Raw genomic sequence first — 11,416 nt, 5'->3', positions numbered from 1 at the left:
TGCAGGTTAAGGTGGAAGCTTTTATTCCATCTGAAGGTCAAAGACTAGTTTCCTCCTTGCTTACTCCAATCTCCACGGTGCTTTATGTACCAAGGTCTTCATCATGGGGCTTCCTATACATCTAGTTCATCAATGTAGCATCTTCAGTCTTATCTGGGAAGGCTGGAAAACTCTCTAATCCCTGAAAATACCAGAGTGGATACGATAACAATAAATACAAAACAGAACAGACCTTCTGGAATCTTAAAAAAACTTCTAGAGTAATAGAACTGAATTCAGTGGTTGGTATCTGGCTTCCTTCTTCTTCTTTTTAAACAGGGCAACATTAGCTATAAACACACTTCCTTCCCTTGTCTGGGTGGTGAGCTAGGAAGCGCGGGAGGGTTGGAGAGAGTCCTGCTAGTTGGTATGAAGGGACAAAATGAGAACATGTGTGTCCAGAGAGGTGGGAACAGTATAGCCGTGTGCTCAGATATATTCTGCTGAGTCTCAAAAACTTAGGGCTTACATGTCAAGGTTATCAAGTGAAGACCCAGAGATGGGGAATTACCAGATCCACCCGTTTCTCTCACAAATTTCTCTCTCATTGAGTAAAAAAGCAGTTGATCTGAGCCCAGCTTAGTTGGCACCAGTTGATAACTCCAATATGGAGAGATTTTTTCATATCAAGATATCACTACTTATTCCGACCTGGGACCAGGGGTTAAAAGTGCCGAGTGACAACAGCATTCAAGTGGATGGAGGCTGGGCAGCTGCCAAAGGGGCCTATCAGGCTACCTACGGCATGCTTGAAATTGAGGTCTGCCGGTCCCAGGAAAGGCACTCCCCATGTATTCCCAGGCCTCGCTTGCCTCCTGGGCAGCCCGGCTGATGAAATCTATGACCATCTGTAGTGCCTCATTGGAATCAGGCGAGTATTAGAGCTCATGAGGGACAGTGCTCATGAAGGACACTGCTAGTGAGGGGACAGTTTTCATGAGGGCCAGCACTCACGAGGGACCGTGCTCGTGAGGGACAACAGAGCTTGGGAGGGACAGAGCTTGGGAGGGTAAATCCTCTCAGCTCCATCTGATCCTCTTGTCTCCTCATTAGGCAGATACATGCTGTTCAACCACAACTTGGGGACACACTTGTTTTCTTCTGTTTACAGTCAAGTCAGCTTCCCACCTTGTGAGTTTTTTACTAACCTTTAGGATGTTCCAACTCTCTTGACGCAGAGAAAATGGTCCTATACATTTGCTGAAAGGCCTCTTGGCATTCACTGCTGGTTAAATTTTGTGCTCATCTCAGAGATATGGAGCTGTTTTGTCTTCAAGCTATGAATTGTCTTGTCTTTTGGGATGTCTTTTCAATCTTACCCTATCTCCTGCGTGGAAAATACACTATAGAGCTGCAAGAGGTCTTCTCTTATAGACTTATTTCATTGTAACTACAGAATGTCTCAGAGATTAAATTAAAAATGAATATAATAAATACCATCACACTGAAATAATGCCAATATTGTGGGATCTTAAGATTTTTTCCTTCAACTTTTCACCTGTGGGAAAGCTGAAAGAATGGTAAAATGAACAGAACAATAAATTGTACATCTGTACACCAATTGCTGACATTTTGTAACATTTGCTTTATCTCTTTGTATACATTTTACCTTTAACTTCTGGAACATTTTATCCTTAGTAATTCAGTTGGTCTCTCCTATAAAAAGAGGACATTCTCCTACATAATCAGAAATGCCAGCATTGCAATCAAAACAATATTATTATCTAATATATACTTCACATTCAACCTCCTCCAGCTGTCCTAGAAGTGTCCCTTCAAGATTTTGAATTTTTCTCCTCTGGGACAAAATCAAAGATCATGTTGTTGATCAACTTGGTTGTCAGGTCTCTTTAGTCACTTTTAAAAAGGCATCTTCCCATGAGAGACTATGGATTCTGAGAAACAAACTGAGGGTTCTAGAGGGGAGGGTGGTGGGGGGACGGGTTAGCCCGGTGATAGGTATTAAGGAGGTCACGTATTGAATGGAGCACTGGGTGTTATATGCAAACAATGAATCATGGAACACTACATCAAAAACTAATGATGTAATATATGGTGACTAATGTAACAGAATAAAATAAAATAAAAAATAAATAAAATAGGCATCTCCGTCATCAACTTATCTATAATGGTTTTCATGACTTTGATTTTTTGAAGAGCCCAGCCTGCTGACCAGTTAAATGGCCCATGGTCAGAATTCCTGCATTATTACAAGTTAAATATCTTGGTAAGTATAGACTGTATGTGATGTGTAGATAATGCTCCTAGTACTTTCTCTGCCCTGGATCTGGAAGAAGTAATTTCTGCCCTGTCCCTTCTATTGAGGAATAACCTTTAGAAATCAAGTCCTCTGCAATGGGATTGCTCATTGGTACTGGAAGCACAACCTACAAGGAAAATAAAACAATTAGTTGGTTTTTTAATTGTTTCCTAGACCTTTCCATGGATAGAATTAGGAACTACATCATCTTTAAATTATAAGTTCATATGGATACCTCCAATTCAAATCAAAACAAATTTCTTCCTCATCTTTCCCTGTTTTGTTTTTTATTATTATACCTCCCTTCTCTTAGTAGGAATCCTGGTTCCCCACAATATTGGTGAATTCACTCATTTGTCTCTTCTATAGTATATTACAAAGGTTTCAGGAGTACGACATGCACTGAAAATATAACCAGCAACCAATCTCCCAAGTGAACTTTATCCTCAATCTCATTGAGCCTCATCCCAGTAACACTACTAAAATATAAAGACAAAGAGAAACTCTGAAAGACGACCAGACAAAAAGGACATTACTTCCAAAGAAGATTTACAAATGGCCAATGAGTGCATGAAAAGATGCTTACCACCACTAGTCATTAAGGTAATGCAAATCAAAACCACAGTGAGGTTCTACTTCACATTTAACTAGGATGCTGTAGAGAGAGGAGGAGGAAAAAAGTGTTGGTGAGGATGTAGAGAAATTGGAACCCTTCTACATTGCAGATGTAATGTAAAATGGTACAGCTGCTGAGAAAAACAGCTTGACAGTGCCTGAAAAAATTAAACATAGAATTACCGTATGACCCAACAATTCCACCTCTAGGTATATGCCCCAAAGAATAGAAAACAGGAACTCAGATACTTGTAGGCCAATGTTCATTGCAGAATTATTCACAAGAGCCAAAAGGTGAAAACATCTCAAATGTCCATCGACTGTTGAAGGGACATACAAATGCCGTCTATCCATACAATGGGATATTATTTGGCCATAAAAAGGAATGAAGTTCTGATCCAGGCTACAACATGGATGAACCTGGAAAGCATTATGCTCAGTGAAAAAAAAGCCAGACACGAAAGGAAGAATATGGGGTTTCTGTGGGGCAAATTCATGCAGACAGAAACTAGATTAGAGGTTACTAGGGCCTGATAGGAGAGAGAGGTGAAAATTTTCCAGTCTGGTAAGTTTGAAGTCATAACTTATTTCTGTATACAATACTTTGATTCTAAGTAAGCTTGAGGATCTATCTACATGTTTAGTGGTAATTCATGTTTACTCTTATGTGAATCACCTACATTAAATATTGCCATTTTTATTGGGTTTTCTTTCTTATTAAGTAATGAGAATTCTTTATTCCTTCTGGATACCATTAGACGAGGTCAGCTATGCTACAGAAAATAAAACAGATCCTAAAATCTCAGTGGTTTAACCAGTGACCGCAGATTTCTCGTGACCACAGAACACAATGTGGCGTGAAGAGGTTAATCTTCAGTGGTTGTCCACCAAATTACGATCCAGTGAGCCAGGCTGCTTCCATATTATAATTCAGCAATCTATAACTTGTACATTCCGAGTTCATCACAGCATGGGAAAGAGAGTTGAAGGGTGTCTGCACAGAAAGCAGTTAACACAGCGTGAGACTGTTGTGCTCAGAAAGGCTGCTTGCAAGATGGGCCATTGGCTGCCATCTGGGGACTTGGCTGGTAAAGTTATCTGTGCCGATACCAACTTTTCCCAACTAAGAAGGATGGTTCACTTTGCCTAGACTGTTCATGCAAACACGTAGTTTATGCTGAACACCAGATTTCCTTCTGGGAAACTACATTTTTAGTATGTGGTGGGCAGTGAGTGCCCATATGAACAGCCCCCAATAAAAACCTGGCCATTAAGTCCCTAAGGGGCTCCCGTGGCAGAAACACCGTACCCATGTTGCTGCCTTTTTGCCACTGGGGGAAGTGTGAGCTCTGTGTGACCCCTCCACGGAGGAGGAGAGCATAAGGACGCCTGTCTGTGGATTCCTTCAGACTCCACTTGTGTCTTTTCCCCTTGTGATCCGCCACTGAATAGTTACTGTGTCACTAATAACTCTTAGCCCTGACTACAACTAGATGCATCTCCTGTGAATCCTTTCAGCGAACCTCCAAACATGGGCGTATACTTGGGGACCCCCAACACAATGCCACAGGACAATTTAAAAGGCAAGGCTTGGAAGAGACTTAGATAATTTTTACACACTTCCCATTGTTCAGAACTTGGTTGTAGGTTCCCAACTCCATAACTGCAAATGACGCTGGTAATTGCGAAGCAGCCATGGGGCTTCGGTGGGCAGGAATGGCGTCTGTCACACCAATTCTTTATCATTGGTTTGCACTCCTTGTGTCTTTTCCCAGTCTGTGGCTTACCTTTTCATTTTTATGGTGTGTTTTGATGCAGAAGAGTTTCATGCGACCGGAATTATAGTTTTCTTTGTGGTTTGTGTTCTTCTGTGTCTCCACTTAAAAAAAAAAAAAAATCCTTCCTCAAATAAATGCTTAAAAATAGTTTTCCTAATTTATTCTAGTAAAGTTTAAGTTTTACTTTTCATAATTAAAAGTAGACCTGAAATAGATTTTCATATGAGGGATGAAGTAGAGTTCCAGAACTAAGAGGGAGGGGCATATGTTTAGTGAAGAAATAGCCTGTAAAAAAAAAGATTCCAAGGGAAGAAAAGAACATGGCGCATGCAAGGAAATAACTGAACGTGTGTGAGTGTGGCTGGGGCAGACAGAGCCTGGGAGACTGGGCAGGGGGATGGTGGAGCGACGGGGGGAGGGGCAAACATTACAGGACCTTGCAGCTCTATTCCCTCACAGAAGAAAGGCAGCCAGTAGCAGAGACCATATGAGTGAAGGTCTATGACTTGTAAGTTGAAGGGTAGCAGAGTCTGGGGAAAGGAGTAAGGAGTAAAGAAGTCACTGAAACTCAGAAGGGAGAGAAGAATGTGGGGGCTTTGAGATCATCAAGGGAATCTTCCTGTATCTGAACTAAAGATGCGTTTTCCTTCTGCGAGTGGAAAGAGAGGCCAGCAGAAGAGAGAACCAGCAAGCTAAGGATGTTGCGGTGATGTCCAGTCAGGCTGAGACTGGTGTAGGGACGGACTTCAACCCCGAGGGTCATATTGCCCACTGTCGTAAGGCTCTCATGCTGGCAAGAGTTCTGTGACTCCACCAGAGGCAGGGCCTTTTTGGGGCTCGGACCAGGCCTCGTGAGTTCAGGGCAGCTCAGTCTAACTACCCTTTATGTGCAAAGAGGAGGCAGCTGTGCAGGGCTGTGGGGTAACTGTTGGCACAGAAGTACACAGATGTCTGGGAGGAGGCAACAGATAGCAGTATGAGTTGGAAATCCTCCTTATTTGATCTAGACGCATTGTACCCATCGGAGACTTCTCCTTTATCAGTGCTGCCAATATCGATTGAATAATAGATCAGCCTCAGCCCATGTCCCAGGTCTTGTCGATACCAGTACATATAGTCATAGTTCTCTGTCTGGTGACATCCCAGAGTCACCTTCTTTCCTGTGCTCGCTATCTTGTATCTTGGACTCTGGGTGATGCCAGCATCCGTGTGTCCTGTAATAGAGAGTGACACAGACTAATGTTGTCATCTTGGGAGGAAGGCTTGTGTTGAGGTCTTGGGAATTCCAGGGAAGGAAGCCCACCTGTACTCACCTGCCCACAGGAGACAAAGAGCCACACAGAAGAAGAGCCTGGTGACCATTTCAGGTGAAAGGCAGAATCTCATGTCTTCTAGTTTTGTTTTGGGGAAATAGAACTTGGGCTTCCCGTCACTCAGTGACATCACTGTCCTTGACAAATGCTTGAGCTGCAGAGCTAACCTGCCATACCCCTTTCCCCACAAGAACGAATCATTTCAATATATACAAAGTTGAATGTCTCAGAAGGGGGAGAATTTGTTAGTTTGCTTTTTGAAGAAATCTTATATGTATATATACTCTTCCTCTACCTTTGAGTAAGGAAACTTGTTCCTCTATGAATAATGATACAATTCCTTATTTGCATCCTGTTACAATTTTTTCATAATATTTCTGTAGACTAAGAAAAAGTATTATGATGGTCCTGGTTCTTTGGTGACTTTTCTGCTCGAAATTTGCCTCCAAATACCTTTTAGTTTTTCTCTCTGCCTTAACTCTGGATAATTGGATGTTCAGCCTACAGTGATTTTCTTGCTTAAAATAACCATGTCCAGAAAGTTTTCAAAGTCTCGAGGTCAGGGTCATTGGAACTTGAGGAATTATTTTATGTTGTCTCACAGTGCCCTGAGTGATGGGAGCCCTGCCATCTGTACTCAGGTCTTTAGGCTCTCACGAGTCAGATTCCTCCCCTTTATTTCAGACGAGGCCACGGAGCACCAGCCCACATTAGTTCTTAGTTCCATGATTCTGCTTTCCGTGAAAAAAGAGGAAGCTCATTAACAATGTGGATGAGATATTCATCCATGGGTTTACATGGAATTGTGTTGTCTCCATTCAGAACGTCTTGCACCCACCCAATGGGTGCATATAGATCGAACCATACATTTGCTCTAGTGTCAGACTTACAGCTAGTCAATATCAGTACACACTGTTATTTCCTAGATAGGTCGTATCTCAGTGTGAAGCTTCTCTATTCCTGTGGCTGCATTCTTGACATACTCTTCCTGGGTAATTCCAACAATCACACAACAGTGAGAAAGGACATGGAATCAGAAATCTGACACAAGGAGTGCCTCACATAAAGGCTTGTGGCTGGGGCCTGGAAAACCCAGGAAGTACTCTCCCCTTATGCACAGGACTCACCTGGTCCCAGGAGATTAAGAACCACACAGCAAATAAGTCTACTTCCCATGGCTGCGTCGGTACAAAAAAAAGGGGGATTTATTCAGCTAGGACTCACATTCTTTGGGGTAGGGTACGTGGGATCTCAGAGATCTAAGGATTGTTCTCATAATAGAGTATGATCTACTCAGAGTATCAATATCCTTAATGATACCTAATTTCTTTAGGGGGATAAGCATTTACCAGGAATATTTCTTTGTAAATTTATTTTTAAATTAATTATTGATTCACAAATTTGTCACAAAATTTGCTTAACCAACTGAGCCACCCAGGCGCCCCACAAAATTTGCTAAAAACATAGACCTCATCTCGAAGCTTTGTCTGTTTTTGTTTTGTTTTGTTTTGCCTTTTTTTTTTTTGCATTGGTGTTTCCCAAACACCTGGAATACTTCCTACACGTGGTGAAGAGTGAAGGGTGGGCTGGCCATAAAGTCAATGAAGAATAACTTCAGGCCCTTCTCATTTGCACAGGACCTTTCCAAGACCTAAATTTTTTTTTCTATTGTCTTTTTCACATAGCACCCTAAAATTTATAAGGTTTAGGCTCCATAAAACCTGGATATGCTCTGCACATGTATTCAATAAATGTTTGTTGAATTAATGAAGAAAATCCAGGCAGACTCTGCTTTTGTAAACATAACCCTAGTCTGTTCAGTTACAAATAGGTTTGGAGCATTAAGGGAGCAGAGACCCATAGGAGTCTGTTGGGGATTCAAAATAAACCAAAACAAACTGGGAAAAGATTCATTCATATATGTTATTATAAGACTTGGAGAGGATGGATGACAATACGGATGAAGGAAAAATGGCGGTCTCTTCCAAAGGGAAGGGTCTTCCAATGGTCCCCTTTTTCCATCGCTGTCAGAGAGCAGAAGGGAAGAGGGAAGGAAAGAACCGGATAAAGGAGCAATATTGAGGATATGCGGGGGCATCAGGAGATGGATTCCACTGGGACCTTCTGAGAAGCCTAGGAAATGCCTCCTTGAATTGTCCCCCTGAATGCAGATCCTGGAGGTTTTGTGTCTTGGCTCCTGTCCCGCCAGGAGCATTAGCATGCCTGCAGCTAAACCTATGATGTCACAGACAGCCCTGGGGCCGAAAGCCCAGGGATCAGGGCATGTGTGTGAGGGGCACGCCGTCAGCATGAGGTGAATGGAGGCAGACCTGCATGAAAATACTGTCCACAGCAGTGGAGGGTGAAATCAGAGGCAGGACAGAAGGCCCTAGAGGCTCTACCATGATGGACTCTTTTGAATAAAACTGTACCTTCCTTTATCAGATCTTCTGTGTGATCATCAGTCGCACCAAAGCTGCAATGTTCTGGAAGCACAGCACCTTCTTGCATATCAGACTTAATATCAAACAAAGAGTGCTGTCATAGACCTCATTTTCTCATTCCCATAAGAGGCAACCGTTTGCAGTTAATTTCACATAATACATTATCAGATGACTGTATTTACATTTCAGATGACTTCGTGTCTGGAACATAGGTGAGTCAGGCAAAAGTAATCCATGCCTGCCTTTGATCCCAGAATTGCACCCAGTAAATAATTGTGTTAGGCCAGAGCTTTGTCAGAGCTAACGGGGGAACCAAGATTTCTTGGGCCTAATCTTTGTGTTAGGCAATTTGTTTTATTTTCTTGCATAAAATCTCTGCAAGACACATATTATTGGCCTTAGTTTACAAGTGGGAAAACCCAGTCAAATATTGTCCTGGTCACCAGTCCAAGGCAGGTCCGAATATGAACAGATGGAAATCTCAGAAGTCCTCTTTCAGCAGGTAGCCTCCCTGCGCAAATGACTGTGTCAGGGCCCATGTTTCTGGAAGGTACTTTTAGGTCAGTGTTCCAATTGTGAAGATGCCTTCCTCTACCAAAATGCGGAAGGGGGGTAGCAGTTAGGTTGGCATGCGTCCCATATCTGTGAGCTGCGCCTCCTTCAGCAAATCATCTACAAGGCCCGAGAGAATTAATCGAAATAATGTACTTAAGTATATGGCACAGAGAAAATGAGCAATAAATAAGGGAATTTTCTATAAGTTCCCAGAAAAGGAATAGAATTAAAACCGTGTGTGTTCACTAATAAGTTTGTACCTGCCACCGGGAAACGGCTATGCCGCACATGTACTTAACTGTAGCTCTCTGCTGTTTTCTGCAGTTACCGGCCTGGGCAGAAGTAGCAATTTCAGCTTTTCTGATGGAAAGTGCTAGACGTATGAGCGAACTGCAGCCTCTGCAGAACCTCCTTCCTCCAGAACGTCCAATGGTTTAGAAGCACTAGTTCCCATATTAACTCCCATTCTGCTTGAGATCCCCAGGGGGCTCCTATTTCCTTGGCTGAATCTCCGGTAGACTGGAAACCCCCTAGTCCCTCAGCTCTTGCATTGGGGGAATACCCTGGCCCCACCCTAGTGGAACTGTGACCGGACAGATACACATTCTCTGGCTTGCAGCAGGTTCTAGAAGTGGGCAGGCAATAGGTATGGTAACCCGACACCATGATGTATGACCTCCCCACCACAGCTTAGCCAGTACAGAGATGGAAGACACGGTGGTCTGCGACATCTTGTTGGTTAAGGGCCAGGAAACCCATTCAATTTTAGGGAAATGTTGATTTCAGAGGCTTGGAGACCTATGAACTGCTGAGCTGAGAACCACTCCGGGATGTCTCCTTTGTCTCTCTCTGCTCCTGTTCATAATACTCAATGAGGAACCGGGAGCCCTGGCCCGGGGCCTGCTGGTACCATCTCACGCTGCTGTGCCCAGTGATAGGATGGCATTTCAGAACAGCCTTCCCCCCGCGGCCTTGGATTAGGTGTCTGGGGGTCTGGATGACTTCAGCACCCACTGGACCTGTAGAGGGAGGAAATAGCCGCTGATGACCTGGTCTAGGAAGGAATTTGAGATTCCAGCATCAGTTCAAGGGATGTCCCACCTGAGCTCAGGACTCACCTGCCCCCAGGAGACAGAGGGCCACACAGCAGAGCAGCTGGGTGCCCCTGGAAGATTCAGGCAGGACAGGACAGCGCATCTTCTGACTCAGGGCTCTGGTCTTCCTCCCTTATCTCTATTCATAGGGCTTGCCTGTGATGTCACCGTTCTGATGTCACTGTCCTTGTCGGCTCCCGCAGGCCCCCTGCACTCCCTGGGCAGGCTCAGCTGCTGCAGGCCCTCCTCCAATCTGTCCAGGCGCCTGCTGGGCAGCCGGGGCTGGCCGTGCTGAGCTGGGTGGCCATCTCCCACAGCTTCTCTGTTTTCCTCTGTGCTCCTTTCTCTGCACCTGGCTCAGGTTACTCAGGCTGCCCCACAGAAGCCTTCATCACACTCTGCACCAATGTAGGCTCCAAGAGAGGCCCTCACACCAAGAAAGGTGGAGTTCATAGCTCCCTGTTGTGGCAAACACACCTGAGCATCAGTAAATGTGAGAAGACTGTGATGGGCCCTTCAGGCACCAGCACTGACTCTGATTGATCAACAATCTCCCTGATGCCAGGAACAAGGCAAGACTGCTTCTCCTTAACCCTCCCTCTCCCAGACGCTGCCTCCCGCGGCCCGCTCAGTGGGTCCACAGCGTCCTCAAGTGGCCCAAGCAGGCCAGGTACAGACTTGGGCGCCAGGATTCAGCAGGGCCCAGCTCTGGGTGAGTGGATGTCCACCTGTGTCTAACTCACCCTTTGCACGTGTTCACGAGGGAAGCACGAAGCAAACATGGTTCCAAGAAAAGAATACATATTCTAAATCTCATCAATTAGTGTTCTAGGAAAGGGGATACCAGCCAGTCATTAGATGCCCGCTGCCCGGGGAAGGGATAGGGCTCTGGGCAAAGTGCTCTCTTTAACCAAAGGCAATTCCTGGAAGAGGCTGACCATGGAGTTCTAGCAGCCAAAAAATGTAAGCAGCTGGGGAAATAAACCCAACGTTATCACGAAGAGGGAACTACACATGTAATATATACATGTGCATGTGTAATATATACTAATACCCTGTTCATATATGTGTGTGTATAATATGTATAGTAACACCCTGTTCACATCTTTTGCTATTTCTTATTGAATTGTCGTTTTTATTATTGATTTGTAGGAATTCTTTATATGATGGCTACCTGCCCTCTCTCAGATAGCCGTCTATCTATCTTAATATCTTTTGATGAACAGAACTTTTAATTTCTGATAAAAAAACAATGTACTTTTTCAAGATGAGAACATTCCTTGCCCTCCTTAAGAAATCTTTGCCCACTTCAAGGTGA

The 11,416-nt window shown here is 44.0% G+C and overlaps 2 long non-coding RNA genes across 2 annotated transcripts; both read right to left on the bottom strand.

Annotated features, from left to right (window-relative positions):
• LOC112811055 (uncharacterized) lies at nt 1-5,076 on the bottom strand. Its single transcript, XR_012380381.1, has 3 exons — nt 4,702-5,076; nt 1,188-1,366; nt 1-181 (listed from the first exon to the last, which is right to left on the bottom strand). It is a non-coding gene; the product is annotated as an uncharacterized lncRNA (long non-coding RNA).
• A 2,419-nt stretch (nt 5,077-7,495) lies between these two features.
• On the bottom strand, nt 7,496-10,600 carry LOC112811054 (uncharacterized). Its single transcript, XR_003204956.2, has 2 exons — nt 10,123-10,600; nt 7,496-10,023 (listed from the first exon to the last, which is right to left on the bottom strand). It is a non-coding gene; the product is annotated as an uncharacterized lncRNA (long non-coding RNA).
• Between the last annotated feature and the right edge of the window lie 816 nt (nt 10,601-11,416).

This window comes from Callorhinus ursinus, unplaced genomic scaffold (assembly GCF_003265705.2).
Source record: "Callorhinus ursinus isolate GAN/ISIS: 27379988/994484 unplaced genomic scaffold, GSC_fseal_2.0 scaffold12, whole genome shotgun sequence".
NCBI classification, from domain to species: domain Eukaryota; kingdom Metazoa; phylum Chordata; class Mammalia; order Carnivora; family Otariidae; genus Callorhinus; species Callorhinus ursinus.
Note: the sequence above shows the minus strand (reverse complement) of the source record. Positions and strands in the feature narration are given on the sequence as shown.